The sequence below is a fragment of the Ovis aries genome, chromosome 2, assembly GCF_016772045.2.
Source record: "Ovis aries strain OAR_USU_Benz2616 breed Rambouillet chromosome 2, ARS-UI_Ramb_v3.0, whole genome shotgun sequence".
NCBI classification, from domain to species: Eukaryota; Metazoa; Chordata; class Mammalia; order Artiodactyla; family Bovidae; genus Ovis; species Ovis aries.
This window is the reverse complement of record NC_056055.1, coordinates 65,839,823-65,855,086: the sequence shown is the minus strand read 5'-3', so window position 1 is coordinate 65,855,086 and position 15,264 is coordinate 65,839,823. Positions and strand designations below refer to the sequence as shown.

Here is a 15,264-nt window from a genome sequence, read left to right as displayed (position 1 = left end):
TCTTTTTTAAAAATTATATAAATATGCTCATTCAAATCTTTGTTTCATTATATCAAGATTTCATTTCTATCTAGAAACAACTAGAATACTTGGCAAATGCACTGAAAAGCCTTTTGCAATGCATTGCTGAGCTGGCACGAAAAGAGAGAATATTCAGATACCTAAACAAAGTGGAAGCTGGAATCTCAGGAAGTAAGGAATACCAAAGGAAGCTTTGGCCTTGAGGCTTTTTCCTAAACCCTGGAAGCCCCTAAACAGCTGTTTTAATAGCTTAATGCAGTATGGGGGGCATAAGGAGAGACCCCCCAGCTTTACGCATGGGGTCTCTCTTTAAATTCTCCTTTGGTTATTTATAAACAAAAGTGGGCCCTCATACAGATTTTGGTCTACGTCTACATTCTCAGTGTGGTCTGAGAAACATCAGAGTATTTAACGTAAGTGGAGTAATGGCTCCAGATAACTGGCAGAGGCACATGCAAATTATTTGTGAAGGAATGCATCATCAATCCAGGTCTCAAGTAATTCTCTTGGGAAAATAAGCATTTCATTGTAAAAGATATTACAAATTACATAAGGAGATAAAGCAACATGAATGAGAACCAAAAGACACAATAGGTAGCAGAATAAGATCCTCAAAGACAGTAAAATGCTCTGACAGAGAATATAAAATGACTACATTTAATATATTAAGAACATAAATGAGAAAGCTGAATATATGAATAAAGAAAAAGATTATAAAAAATGATCACTTCCATTTGAAAGAGTAAAAAACAGAACCTCTAGAAACTAAAATGTAAAAATTTAAATGAGAAATACAGTGGATAAATGCAACTATAAGATCAGACATTCTAACTGTCAGTTCAGTTCAGTTCAGTCACTCAGTCGTGTCTGACTCTTTGTGACCCCATGAACTGCAGCACACCAGGACTCCCTGTCCATCACCAACTCCCAGAGTCCACCCAAACCCATGTCCATTGAGTTGGTGATGCCATCCAACCATCTCCTCTGTTGTCCCCTTCTCCTCCTGCCCTGCATCTTTCCCAGCATCAGGGTCTTTTCAAATGAGTCAGCTCTTCGCATCAGGTGGCCAAAGTATTGGAGCTTCAGCTTCGACATCAGTCCTTCCAATGAATACCCAGGACTGATCCTATAGATACAGAGAAATAAACCAGATGCAGCCTAGAAAAACCGGAGAATTAGAAACACAGAAGAAAATGTGATAATTTTATAGGAGGTAATCAGAATTCTAGATAGAAATAAAAGAGATAACAGGCAAGAAACAATACTTGAAGAGATATTGGCAGGGAATTTCTCAGAATTACTAAAAGATTCCAATTCTCAGATTCAAGAAGTTCAATGAATCTGAAGCAGGATAACTAAAAAGAAACCCCATCCATACATCAGTCATAGAGAAGACCAAAGGGTTGGGGTGGGAGAAGCATTCAAAAGAAGCTAGAAAAGAAATACTGATCACCTACAAGGAAACAGTCACTAGACTGAAGGCTTATTTCCAACAGCAACAATGGAGGCAGGAACAGTGTCTTCATTGTACAAAGAGAAATTTGTCAGTGTAGAATTCAACAAAAAGTATCTTTCCAAAAATAAGATCATTTTCAGACTACTAAAACCAAGTAATTACCTCTAGTAGACTTCACTGAAGGAAATTTTAAAATACATGGAGCAGGCAGAAGTTACATGATCCCAGATGGATGATCTGGGATACAAGAAAGAATAATAAATAAAGATATTAGCATAAACAGAGTAAATTTTAAAAAGCGTTAGTTGTAAAATATAAAGTGATAATAGTGTCTTATTTATGGTGGAAAGGGATAGAATAAAGTGCTGGATAATATAGAATATAAATTAGGAAGCAATAATAAGAATTAAAGTATTCTACAGTCTACATATTACGAGAGAAAAGTATTAAGTTTGGGAACTTGTTAAATATTAATGTTGAAGCTGCATAACAAAAAGAATAGACTTGCATGTAATCATACAAGCATGTCCAGGACATGACAATTTATTGTAATATTTTTTGGATCTGGGAGATCCATTACCATAAAAATCTCAAAAATTATATGTTATTCTTTTGTTAAAGTATATTTTAAGTCTATTTAGTTGAAATGTGAGGCAAAAACATACAAAATAGGAAAGTAGCTTGATAAATTAAACTGCATCATCAAGAAATACCAAAGAGCTAGAGTTTACCATTTATTATTCATATACTAGAAATACAAAGAAGTATTAGAATTTAACAAGCTGATTTTATATTGATTTGATCTACATAGCAAAAATTAATTCCATAATGGAAAGAGTAAAGGTTAGCAATTTTAGCTAAGTATATTATATTAATAGAAGTTTATCATATATCAACAGAATTTAACTAGAATTTATAATGTGTGAAATAGGAACCCTGGGGCTGGAGAGAGGGTATTGCAGTGGTAGAAGCAAACATAAATGTTTCTTAAATAAAAGTTTTAAAAATTATCATTGTTATATTTGTTATCTCATTGAGTGACTGTTTATAAGAAAGCTACCTATATAATGGACGCTATGTTTTCTGTGCCTAAACACTGAATTTATGCTACCTAAGGAGTCATAATTTGGGAGCTTTACTAGATTAAATTTATATAATTTTGACTAACTCTAGAAAGGGATACTTAGTCAAATAAAGTAGAACTGAGATTCAGAAGGCTTCAAAACTATATAAACCAAGAATGTTCTGTATGGGAGATGCTAAAAAACTGCATTTTCAGTTATTCAATAACTTCATATCTCAACATCACTCTCTTATTCCTTCAAAAAACAAGGATCCATATTCTTCTAAGGTGAGATATAAATTACACTTCTAAATATAGAAAAATGCTTAAGTATAAAGATTCTTCTAAAATTATATGCCCTTCCAAGCCTAAATAGTTGTTTTAGGTTTGTGATTAGGATTATCGCTTTTTGAACTTCAAGATACCTCACTGAGTGTCCCCACTTTCAAGTTTCATTTAGCCATGTAAATAATGTGATATTCTGAGCCACAGGGAGTATCTGGGAACAGACACACCTATATTACTAACTCAATGTGAAGAGAGACTACAGCCATACTAATTACTACAGAGACTGTGTAATAATTTTCACAGGCTTAACCTACCTAAATAATGCATTCTGGAGTTCAATTATTTACAGTAATTAGTAAGAATAACTCAAATATGTTTTTAGGAATAAGTCTCACTCGGTAAATAATTCGCTTTGGGGCTTCTAATGTTATATATACAAGTTACCAATAAGGAACCAAATTTACTGATCACATGAACAGATCACTGGAAAGCTACCAATTTAGTGAATATTTTAAAATTCCTTTTGAACCAGATTAATCTTTTTCCTAGTTAGGAAACCAAGAAAAGCTTGTTTGTGACCACAAAACACTTGTTACCCAGTTAATAAGTGCTCCAGTGGAAATGCATGAATGACCTTAGATCACCTTCTCCCTAGCTCTCTATCTTACAGAGGAAGAAAGGAAGGCCTGTGTAAGGTCCTTTTGTTCATAAGCTCTCTTTCCATATTTCGCCTGGCTCTCAATATTTTAACTACTGAGAAAAACACCCTAAATTTACAGCCAAATCCCTTGTGTTCCAGACACATATATGCTGTGTGTAAATTCACACTCCAGGTCTCTCTGACGCCAGGTCCTTATTGTTGACCTCGGAAACATAATAAATGCCTTTTCTCCCCTTACTTCTCCTTTTCCTTTACCTATAACCAAGTGGTCTGTGAGTTCTAATGACCCATTTTTCAAATCATACTCTCAGCCAGGCCTTTCCCTCTATCGCTTTAGTTGCTATTTTAAGAATAAATGCTCTTACGAGGATGTCAGTATGTGTCATGACAACAGTCCTCATGGCTTTTCTAACCCTGTGTTCTCAATGAGACACCAGCAGGCGACTCCTATCCCCAATACCTTTTTAGTAATACTATTTTTCAATTCAAAGGGTTACATCATATGTAAACTCCCATTCTGCCTGTCGTGATCTCCACAATTTGGCCTCACTCTACTTATTTAGAGGCATTTCCCCCACTCTTTTCTGTATTTGGTTAATGCTATTCCTCAAGTCCTGGAAAACCCAGTTTCTCCCCTTTCATCTACATAAATCATTCTTGTCTTTCAAAGGCTCTTATTGACTTTTCCCTAGAATGCAAGCTCATGTTGACACAGTATAACTCTCAGTGAAACTCAGAATAATATACATAGATATTTTCCCCATCGTTTCTTACACGTGTCAGTTTTATCTCCTCATTTGCAAGATATCTGAGGGGAGGGATCATGTGTCACCTGATCTATGATTTTGGATAATCCTTTCTCTCCTGGCTATGGTGTAGCTACAATCTCAGAAATAAAAAGGAGTTTGGAAATATCTTAGCAATCATGGGAACTAGAAATCATCTGTTTCAGTTCTTCTGCCTTAGGGATGAGGACACTGAGACCCAGGGAAGTCATGTGACTGGGACATCAGAATTATTAATAGTTATCTACTAGTTAACCACTCACCCAATCCATTATTAAAGCTACTGTTACAGTGGAAACTCTAGGTTGAGCTGGGCTCCTCAAACTTTAATATGCAAAACACATTTGCTGCTGCTGCTGCTAAGTCACTTCAGTCGTGTCCGACTCTGTGCGACCCCATAGACGGCAGCCCACCAGGCTCCCCCAGGCAAGACACTGGAGTGGGTTGCCATTTCCTTCTCCAATGCATGAAAGTGAAAACTGAAAGGGAAGTCGCTCGGTCGTGTCCGACTCTTCCCTACCCCGTGGACTGAGGGAACCTCAAAAATTCAGGTTCTTATTCAATAGGTCTGAGGTGGGACTTGAGGTTTTGCATTTTTAACTAGCTCCCAAAAGGGACCACATGAGTAGAAAGAATTACAACTTTTTCCCAGACCAAAGATTCTAAGTGGTGTGTCTTGTGTTTATCACTGGGCCAAAGGCAAGGAAGAACACTTTAATATTTTATATAAAAATCAAAGAGAAGAATGGAGGAAAAACTGGAAAATTACTCAGGCCATGAGAAATAGGAAAGTGCAGTCATCAATAAGCTACTCAATTCCAACTACCTGATTCTTTTTCACCAGGACTAATTCTTATACAATGGAATCCATGATTAACTACATTATTTATGTTATCTGTCAGCCCACCCCTGATTATCTAGAAGCTGATAAATAACACAAATACTAGGTGTCCCTGTCCCTTTAATGTTAGCCATTACTTTAGATTTATTTTGTCCTTCTCTTGGAGAATAAAAGATCTTTTAAAATGGAAGTATTTAAATGAATCAGTGCATTACCTTTTGTCATGATTTTGTTTAGCAGCTCAAGGAAACAGTTAAGGATACGAGGGTAATTAAAACTAAGGGATAAAAGGACATTTTATGATTACTTAGAGATTCTAATTTTTAAATTATATTCTTATACCCATAAAAATCATGTTATTCAGTAACCTCTCTTGGAACTGTATTAATAATATAACAGTTAATTCTTGTGCCAAAATCAGCAGCTTCAGGTTCATAAATGGTTGTACCCAGAGCAATTAATTCATTCCTGCTAAATGGTCAATGTGATTAGAAATTAGGAGCTATTTTGGTTATCAAGGTAAGCAATTTTGACTGTCTTGTGAAGTCATTAATTGCTAAGGGGTCACCTTACAAATAACCAGAAATCTTCCTAATATGTATACTAAATTCTGTGACCTAGGCAGTACTCTGATGCAGTGATGCATGCTCCCATTTACAGGTTTCCCTGGACAAGGCATGGCAAACCACTCCAGTATTCTTGTCTGGAGAATCCCTATGGACAGAAGAGCCCGGGAGGGGGGGGGCTACAGTCCATGGGGTCACCAAGAGTCAGACACAACCGAGCGACTAAGCACAATTATGCGCAGCAACACGTTCAAGCATCAGATACTGCACTGTAAGTCATCTGATCAGTTTGAGGCCCTCTCTCGTGAAATGAGGGTAATCTTGAACACCACGCAAAACACTAAAGAGTAAATTGCGGGAAAGACCTGGAAGGAAAACCAACACATGGAAATTAGACTACAGGCACTCACAAATGACTTTTGCACCACACGACCTACATAACTTGCCTTTAGCTCTTTAATGTACCGTTCAAAGTAGCCCTTTGTGAGTTATCTGGGGAGTGACTGGTACAAGTTATAAAAAGTACCTATCCAGAGGGAAACTGCTACCTATATCTGCGGCCACCAATCCTATCCTTCTCCTTCATGCCTTTAGTTCCCTAATTTTAATTTCTAGAAATAAATTGAGCTCAAATGAGTTATCTACACCAGTACTAACATCATTAGTGTCTCTGCCTGACAGGAGACAGCCTGTGTGATGAGCTAATGAGATTTTAAGAAGAGGATCTAAAGAAAGCACTATGCAAAACAGAAGTTCTATTTTTAAATTGTACTATTTGATCTCTTCCTAGGTGCTTTGGGGGCCAATGCATACAAGCATGATTTTCACAAGAACACTTTGAATTCCAAACCACAAACTTACAAACGAAATTTTGTAAGTCTATAGTGGCAAATTTGAGTTTTTGTTTTGTTTGAGTGGCAGACGTAACTAAAAATTCGGGTAACTGGAAATTTTGAGCTTTTGCTTTCTCCAGTTGTTAAGTTTTTTTGCTTTGTTTGTTTAGCAGGTGATTTCACTGCAGTTTTTCCTAAAGGCACTCTAACCTGCTCCATCACTAGAAACGACAACTATTCACTCGCCAAAGCAGAACTCAACTTTACTACGGCCTCACCGCATTAAACTGGGAGGGAAAGCACAGAGGTGCAATAGATCAGACAGCATTCTTCTCTTCAAAACACCAAGGGTGGTGAAGGCTGAGTGGAGAAGCAGCCATCACTACTTAGAATAGGCTGGGGCTGTTTAATTAGAAATAATAATAATTTTCTTTAGAATTCTGAACTTGACCCATTGTGGAGTAATTTGTCTCTGGTTTTAAACTAAAGTTTTACTCACATCATTTTGCCCAGCTTTTAAATGAAGAGGTAAAATAACTACAGGACAATAAAACTGGTTACACTTTAGGAAATGGTAAATGGCAAATCTTTCTAACCCTCACTGAGAAACCATCTTCAATTCTGAGAAATAATCAATTGGTATATTTCAGCAGTACTTTCTCTGAGTAATGGAACTTACTACAGCTAAACCTATTTTAATAGTATTTTGAATGCCTTTCTTCTGAGCATGTAGTGGGAAATTTGCCCCATTTTCCTTCTATTGAGAACTGTGACAAGCATCTTTTCATTTTCTAATTCTCTGTAGCCCCATTTTAAATGAGTAGTTTTAATTAAAGTTGTGGCCAAGGAGAATACGTTGCATCAGACTCCTGAGACAATTTTGCTGATATCAGCTTTCCAAGTCCATGGAGCCTTTGGTTTTGCACCGAGTGTTTAATGCTTATAGTGGTTTAATGTGGGAGCTGAACCACTAGAAAGAAAGATCCCTAGAAAGAAAATATTTGGAATGCAAATGTGAGGTGTCACTGTTATAGGAGTTTTTGTTTGATTGACTCACAAAATTTTGGGAGTGAAAATGCCATTGTAATTTATTCTATATTGCTTTTAGGATTCTTCAATATTAGATAACAGGTGCTCCAGGTGATTGATGCTGATAAGCCGAAACTAGAGGTTTAGAAATAACATAAAACTTCACTGAGCATATCACCCAGTTGCAGGGGAGTACTCTGCAAATTTTCTGCCAGAATTGCTTTTGTGTAAAATTTTCTAGACCAAGATGGGTTTCTTGAGGAAGGTTAGTTCTTACTTCTATATAGGCCTATGATTAAGATCAGAAGTTTAAATGATACATTCTAACCTTATTCCCAGTTTCTGAAAGGTTTTTCAAAGGTGCTGCCAATAATCTCAATAGTCTAGAAATTTCAAGGTGGAATATGGAAAGCAACAGAGCAACTGCAAAACCCCTCAAAAACTACACCATGCTGTACAAAGCTGCTTAGTTAGCTATAGTCCAGTGATGAGGCATTTTGTTTTGTACTGGGATTTATTTAATATGTTTTGTGCATGTCAATCGATGATTCTCATTTCAAATCTCCATAATGCAAAGAAAGACAATTTTAAGACAAGAAGATTTAATCCTAAAGCATTTTAAGAGTATAAGATTGTAGATGTCATGCTGCTGACAGCATGCCCTTCCCCGGACACACACGGAGTATTATATCTCCTCAGTCTCACCTATTCCCTCTCACACCCTCACCTTAATGCTCAGAATAGAAAGATTGCATCTTGGCTGACTCAGTACTTAGAGCTCTAAGTGTGAAATGAGGCATAGGAATAATTCTCTAAATTATATGAAAACTGTAATAAGGGGCTCAACTTGATCTAATAAGCAGAGTGAATACCAAGGGAAAACATGAAGAGAATTATGTAGGTGACTTGAGAAGTTTAAATACAAGTCCTTAATTAGGTTATACTTACCTGGTCCGTAAGTCAGCTCAGCATTAATTGGAAGAGATGATTAGTAAGCAAATAAGATTCTAATTAAGTCCAGCACTGCTTCCTTCTCTAAATAATTTAATAGCCTCAGCCCCAGATATGAAGAGTCTTTGAGAAAGGACCCAACATCTGCTGTCAGACCATCTTATTATTGCTATGTCAGTTTTAAAAAGTTGCCTGGAACCTAGTCTAGTAAGAAAATGCCTAAACCAGGGCTTCAGTATCTTAGAACCTCCTTTTGTCCCCGAGTTCTGATTTTATGAGGCATCTGAGTGAACTGCTAGGTCATTTAATCCCCAGGAATGGACGTTAGGGGCATGCAGTTTGGTAGGATGTGGCTTGGTGTAAAGAAGAGAGGAATGCAACTCCTTCATTCACTGTTAGCTTTGCACAAGACTTCTTTCTGTGTCACAGTTTCTCTCTCCATAAAGTAAGAGAGATGCTGGTCTCACTGCTGTTTCACTGGGGTTTGTCAAGCCTGAGAATTAGGGACAGAACAGCAAAAGTACTGGGAAGGTCTTGGATAATAGTTCCATTAACCTAGGATATAATTTTATGAAGAACTCTTTGTGCTCACAGCTTTTGAGTTCAATTAACCTCAACAAATACTAGTGATCTTATAATTCTACTAAAAAATCTTCAAGAGCCTTAGAAAGGAACTGGGTTTACCTTGAGATTCAGGTGGTAAAGAATTCACCTGCAATGCAGGAGACCTGGGTTTGATCCCTGGGTTGGGAAGATCCCCTGCAGAAGGGAAGGGCTACCCACTCCAGTATTCTTGCCTGGAGAATTCCATGGACTGTATAGTCCACGAGGTCTCAAAGAGTTGGACACGACTGAGTGATTTTCACTTCATTTCTTCATAGGAAGGAACTAGAAACATATAGTAACTAGCTTCTTTTCAAAACATCTACTATAGTCTGTACCAGGCATACAAGACAGAGAAGAAAAAGATTTGATGAAGAATCCTAAGGATCTTGAGTTCAAAAACTAGCTTTGTCAAATAACTGGGTGACTCTCAGAAAATAATTTAACTTCTTTGGGCTTGAGTTGCCTATCTGTAAAATAGGTAAAGAGATTGGTATCATTTAGTATTTTTAAGGTTGGCTGAACAGTAGAATAACTGAGCTAACTTTAAAAACATTTTGGATGTCCAGGTTCTGCCCCAGACCTCTGGGAATGATTCTGGGCATGGGCATTGGTAGTGGCCCCACAGGTTATTCTGAGCCTCCAAGTAGAGAATCACTGCATTGATCTCTCATTGTCTTTGGTGATCAAAGTTCCGTGACATCACGGTGTGCTATCTATGTAGTGATACAGATACAAACGTGAGATGTGGTTCTCATACAGCCCACTACATTTTAATAATGAGTCCCTTTACTTCAGCTGAATCTTCCACCAAACTATGGCACCTTCTGCCTCGTGCTGTGTCCAGACCACATTGGCATTTTGACTCAAGTGCGTCAATTTGGGTTGTCTTGAGGGGAAAAGTTAACATTATATCTTCTTTATTTATTTTTTTAATTAATGAAGGTCAAAGTTAACCTGCCCTCTAGAATTTTTTGACCACTTTGTTAAAAATCATTCCAACTTTCAAACATTGTTGTTGGGAGAAGGGGACCAGAGACATATTAAGTTAGTTGGCCTGTTTCACTTCAATCTTGGTGAATAATTTAACCATGCCTCCCCCATCTGAGGATTGGCACTCTCAGACAGTAGGTGCTGATTTTTCCCTTTGACAAACTGCACGTCAGTTTGCTGGAGAGAACAAGTGGTAAAGAAGGCACATGTCTGTGTGCTCAGTCAGTCTTTTCTGACTCTTTGGGACCCCGTGGACTGTAGCCCGCCAGGCTCCTCTGTCCATGGGATTTCCTAGGCAAGAATATTGGAGTGGATTGCCATTCCCTTCTCCAGGGGATCTTCTGGACCCAGGGATTAAACTTGTGCCTCTGCATCTCCTGCATTCTCAGGCAGACTCTTTACCATTGAGCCACCTGGAAAGCCCATTAAAGAAGGCACAGGGTAGCAAAAGATGACTGTCCTGCCTGATAAAACAGGTCATCTGTCCTGTGGATAACTCCACCCCTTTTTCCAGACAGGAGAATCAGAATAATTCAATTCAAGGGCAAGGGCAAGGTGGGGCATGTGGTCTGTAGTATTTCAGGCCAAGGTAAAGATGTAGCTATCCCTGCCTCGGGCTGGCTGTACTTTGGTGGGTTTTGTGAACAACTTTGTGGGAAGTCTCACCCTCACGTAGATACTGAGCACTTCCCAGGGAGGAGATGGCAATCCATTGTTGGTTTCCCATCCACTGAGGGTTGGGGCTGTCATTCATGGGGAAGGAGTACTGATTTCCTTATCCCTGCTGAATGCCTTCACTTTCATTTTATACTGGGTCCCACAAATCATGTAGCTGACCTTGCCTAACCCGACTGCCAAGAGACAACTCTGAATTAGATAGAACTATGGGGAGAACTGTCAAAGTTCAATGTCCTTATGTGTTCATTCTCCTGGAACAGAGTGAAAGATCTAGCTGCCTCTTGAAGTTTTTCTTCAATTCTAAGTATTACATTATACACATATCGTATATTAGCTGTGTGGCATGGGGCAAATTATTTACATTTCTGTGCTTTAAAATGTCATTTTGTCATATAGGAAAAATAATACTAATGTCATAAACATGAAATATATAAATAAATATAAATACTTGGCACAGCACTGGGCAAGTATTTAGATGTTTAATCAATTTTAGTTGAATAACAAATTTATTATTTTTTATAGACCCTGAAAATCATTGCAAAAGTATTTTGATTAATACTTTGAAGGATACATGTTCTAGTAAATATATTTGGAGTATCAATCTCTAGGGTTCTTAGAAATTTTAGATTCACTAAAAACTCTTCAGAAGGGGAAAATTTTTAGGTAGAAGAAAAACTGTATGATGAGAAGGAATCCTTATTGCCAAATCAGACTTAAATTGAAGTAGGGAAAATGACTAGACCATTCAGGTATGACCCAAATCAAATACCTTACAATTATACAGTGGAAGTGACAAGTAGATTCAAGGGATTAGATCTGATGGACAGAGTGCCTGAAGAACTATGGACGGAGGTGCGTGACATTGTACAGGAGACAGGGATCAAGACCATCCCCAAGAAAAAGAAATGCAAAAAGACAAAATGGATGTCTGAGAAGGCTTTACAAATAACTGAGAAAAGAAGAGAAGAGAAAGGCAAAGGAGAAAAGGAAATATATACCCATTTGAATGCAGAGTTCCAAAGAATAGCAAGGAGAAATAAGAAAGCCTTCCTCAGTCATCAGTGCAAATAGAGGAAAACAATAGGATGGGAAAAACTAGAGCTCTCTTCAAGAAAATTAGAGACACCAAGGGAACATTTCATGCAAAGATGGGCTCAACAAAGGACAGAAATAGTATGGACCTAACAGAAGCAGAAGATATTAAGAAGAGGTGGCAAGAATACACAGAAGAACTATACAAAAAGATCTTCATGACCCTGATAATCATGATGGTGTGATCACTCACCTAGAGCCAGACATCCTCAAAGGTGAAGTCAAGTGGGCCTTAGGATGCACCACTACGAACAAAGCTAGTGGAGGTGATGGAATTCCAGTTGAGCTATTTCAAATCCTAAAAGATGATGCTGTGAAAGTGCTGCACTCAACATGTCAGCAAATTTGGAAAAAGGTGGCCACAGGACTGGAAAAAGTCAGTTTTCATTCCAATCCCAAAGAAAGGCAATGCCAAAGAATGTTCAAATTACTGCACAATTGCACTCATCTCACATGCTAGCAAAGTAATGCTCAAAATTCTCCAAGCCAGGCTTCAACAGTACATGAACTGTGAAGAACTTCCAGATGTTCAAGCTGGATTTAGAAAAGGCAGAGGAACCAGAGAGCAAATGGCCAACATCCACTGGATCATTGAAAAAGCAAGAGAGTTCCAGAAAAAAATCTATTTCTGCTTTATTGACTATGCCAAAGCCTTGACTGTGTGGATCACAATAAACTGTGGAAAATTCTGAAAGAGATGGGAATACCAGACCACCTGACCTGCCTCCTGAGAAATCTGTATGGAGGTCAAGAAGCAACAGTTAGAAATGGACATGGAACAACAGACAGGCTCCAAATCGGGAAAGGAGTACGTCAAGGCTGTACATTGTCACCCTGCTTATTTAACTTATATGCAGAGTACATCATGAGAAACGCTGGGCTGGATGAAGCACAAGCTGGACTCAAGATTGCCTGGAGAAATATCAATAATCTCAGATATGCAGATGACCCCACCCTTATGGCAGAAAGTGAAGAAGAATTAAAGAGCCTCTCGATGAAAGTGAAAGAGGAGAGTGAAAAAGTTGGCTTAAAGCTCAACACTCAGAGAACTAAGATCATGGCATCTGGTTCCATCAACTTCGTGGCAAAAAGATGAGGAAACAATGGAAACAGAGACTTTATTTTTGGGTTCCAAAAATCACTGCTGATAGTGACTGCAGCCATGAAATTAAAAGACGGTTGCTCCTTGGAAGAAAAGTTATGACCAACCTAGACAGCATATTAAAAAGTAGAGACTTCACTTTGCCAACAAAGGTCCATCTAGTCAAAGCTATTGTTTTTCCAGTAGTCATGTATGAATGTGAGAGTTGTACTATAAAGAAAGCTGAGCAGCGAAGAATTGATCCTTTGGAACTGGGTGTTGGAGAAGGCTCTTGAGAGTCCATTGGACAGCAAAGAGATCCAACCCGTCCATCCTAAAGGAAATCAGTCCTGAATATTCATTGGAAGCACTGATGCTGAAACTGAAACTTTAATACTTTGGCCACCCAGTGTGAAGAACTGACTCATTGGAATAGACCCTGATGCTGAGAAAGATTGAATGTGGGAGGAGAAGGGGACAACAGAGGATAAGATGGTTGGATGGCATTACTGACTCAATGGACATTAGTTTGAGTAAATTCCGGGAGTTGGTGATGGACAGGGAGGCCTGGCCTGCTACAGTCCATGGGGTCGCAATGATTTGGACATAACTGAGTGACTGAGCTGAACTGAACTGAGAAGCAGTCTTGGCTTTGTCCATCATAAGAGGCACAAATGCCACACCCATAGTAACTGTCTAATTGTTGAGGTCTGCAGTGAATAAAGTGGAGGGGATGCCAGGGAAGAGTTCATTTTCTGTTTATTAGAATAAGCAGATGTAGGAGGTTGATGTAATGTGGAAGTCAAAGTGTATAATTTGGTGGTTTGTAAGCCACATGTCTCCAGTCACTGATGAGCAGGTGTCCGCAGTGCTAGCCTTCAATCTGTGACTGTCACTAATGCCCTCTTACGTAGCCTTGAACTTCGGTGGAAATATGTAGCACATCTTTGGATTCCCAGGAAATAAAGGTAGCTCCTTCACTGCCCTATCACTATGATTTTCATAAATATATTGAGCACTGGCTGTATACCAGGTAATTTTATATTCTTTGTAATCCTTGTAAGAGTTAGTCGCTCAGTCATGTCTGACTATAAAAGCACTGTGTGTGCTCAGTTATGTCTGACTCTGTGACCCCACGGACTGTAGCCTGCCAGGCTCCTCTGTCCATGGAATTCTCCAGGCAAGAATACTGGAATAGGTAGCCATTCCCTTTTCCAGGGGATCTTCCCTACCTAGGGACTGAAGCAGGGTCTCCTGCATTGCAGGCAGATTCTTCACTGTCTGAAGCCAGCAAAGATCCCATAAGGCAATTATGTCCACTTTGTAAATAAGAAATCTTGAGGTTCAGCTAAGTCAATTGGTTTAACCAAGATTTTCTGACTAGGTAGAGAGAGTGAGTGTATAAATACAGTTCTATAAAACTTGAAGATTATGCATCTTATTTTAACTGACTGCAAAGCCCCTCTTGTAACTAAAGTAAGTGAATGTTTGCTGGAAGTAATAACATAGCAAATACTAATTTAGCTTTAACATCAGATACTGTTCTAAGTACTTAATACATATTGACCCATTTAATTTTTGCTATAGCCTTATATAGTAGGAATTACTATCTTCATTTTGCAGATGAGGAAACGGAGGTACTGGGAAGTTAAGTAAACTGAGCCAGATTATGAACCAGTTAGTTACAGACCAGCTTACAAACAAAGCAATATGGCTTTGCATTCTGAGCTTAACTACTAGGTAAAAGAATTGGAACTTCTTGAATTATTAATATTTTAAAGGCTTAACTGCAAAAGTATGGTTTGATTTTCTATAGTAATTTGCCAAGATATGTACCCAAATGTATGCCCTGCTAAACATTAATCAAAATATTTCAAAAAAAATTCAGAGCCTGAAGCAAATAATAATAATGAATAGTAGTAAAAATAGCTGTTAAAATTAATTTTACATCTATAATGTGCCCTGGCACTATGCCAGATGACTTACATATGTCATCTCATTTAACATTTATAATAGCAGTTTTATTATTTCTAGATAATAGAATAAATTACTGAGGCCCAGAGAATTCCCTGGTGGCTCAGTCAGTAAAGAATGTGCCTGCAACACAGGAGACCTAATTTAATTCCTGGGTCGGGAAGATCCCCTCAAGAAAGAAATGGCAACCCACTCCAGTGTTCTTGTCTGGGAAATCCCATGGACAGAAGAGCCTGGTGGGCTACCGTCCTTGGAGTCGCAGAGAGTTGGACACAGTTGAGTGACTAAAGCATCAGAGAATATAATTAATGTTTCTCATGGCACACAGTAAATATATGATATGTCTGGG

The 15,264-nt window shown here is 38.3% G+C and overlaps 1 protein-coding gene across 11 annotated transcripts in view; it reads right to left on the bottom strand.

Annotated features, from left to right (window-relative positions):
- Positions 1-15,264, bottom strand: part of TRPM3 (transient receptor potential cation channel subfamily M member 3) — a 599,217-nt gene that overhangs the window by 285,158 nt on the left and 298,795 nt on the right. The window lies entirely within an intron of this gene.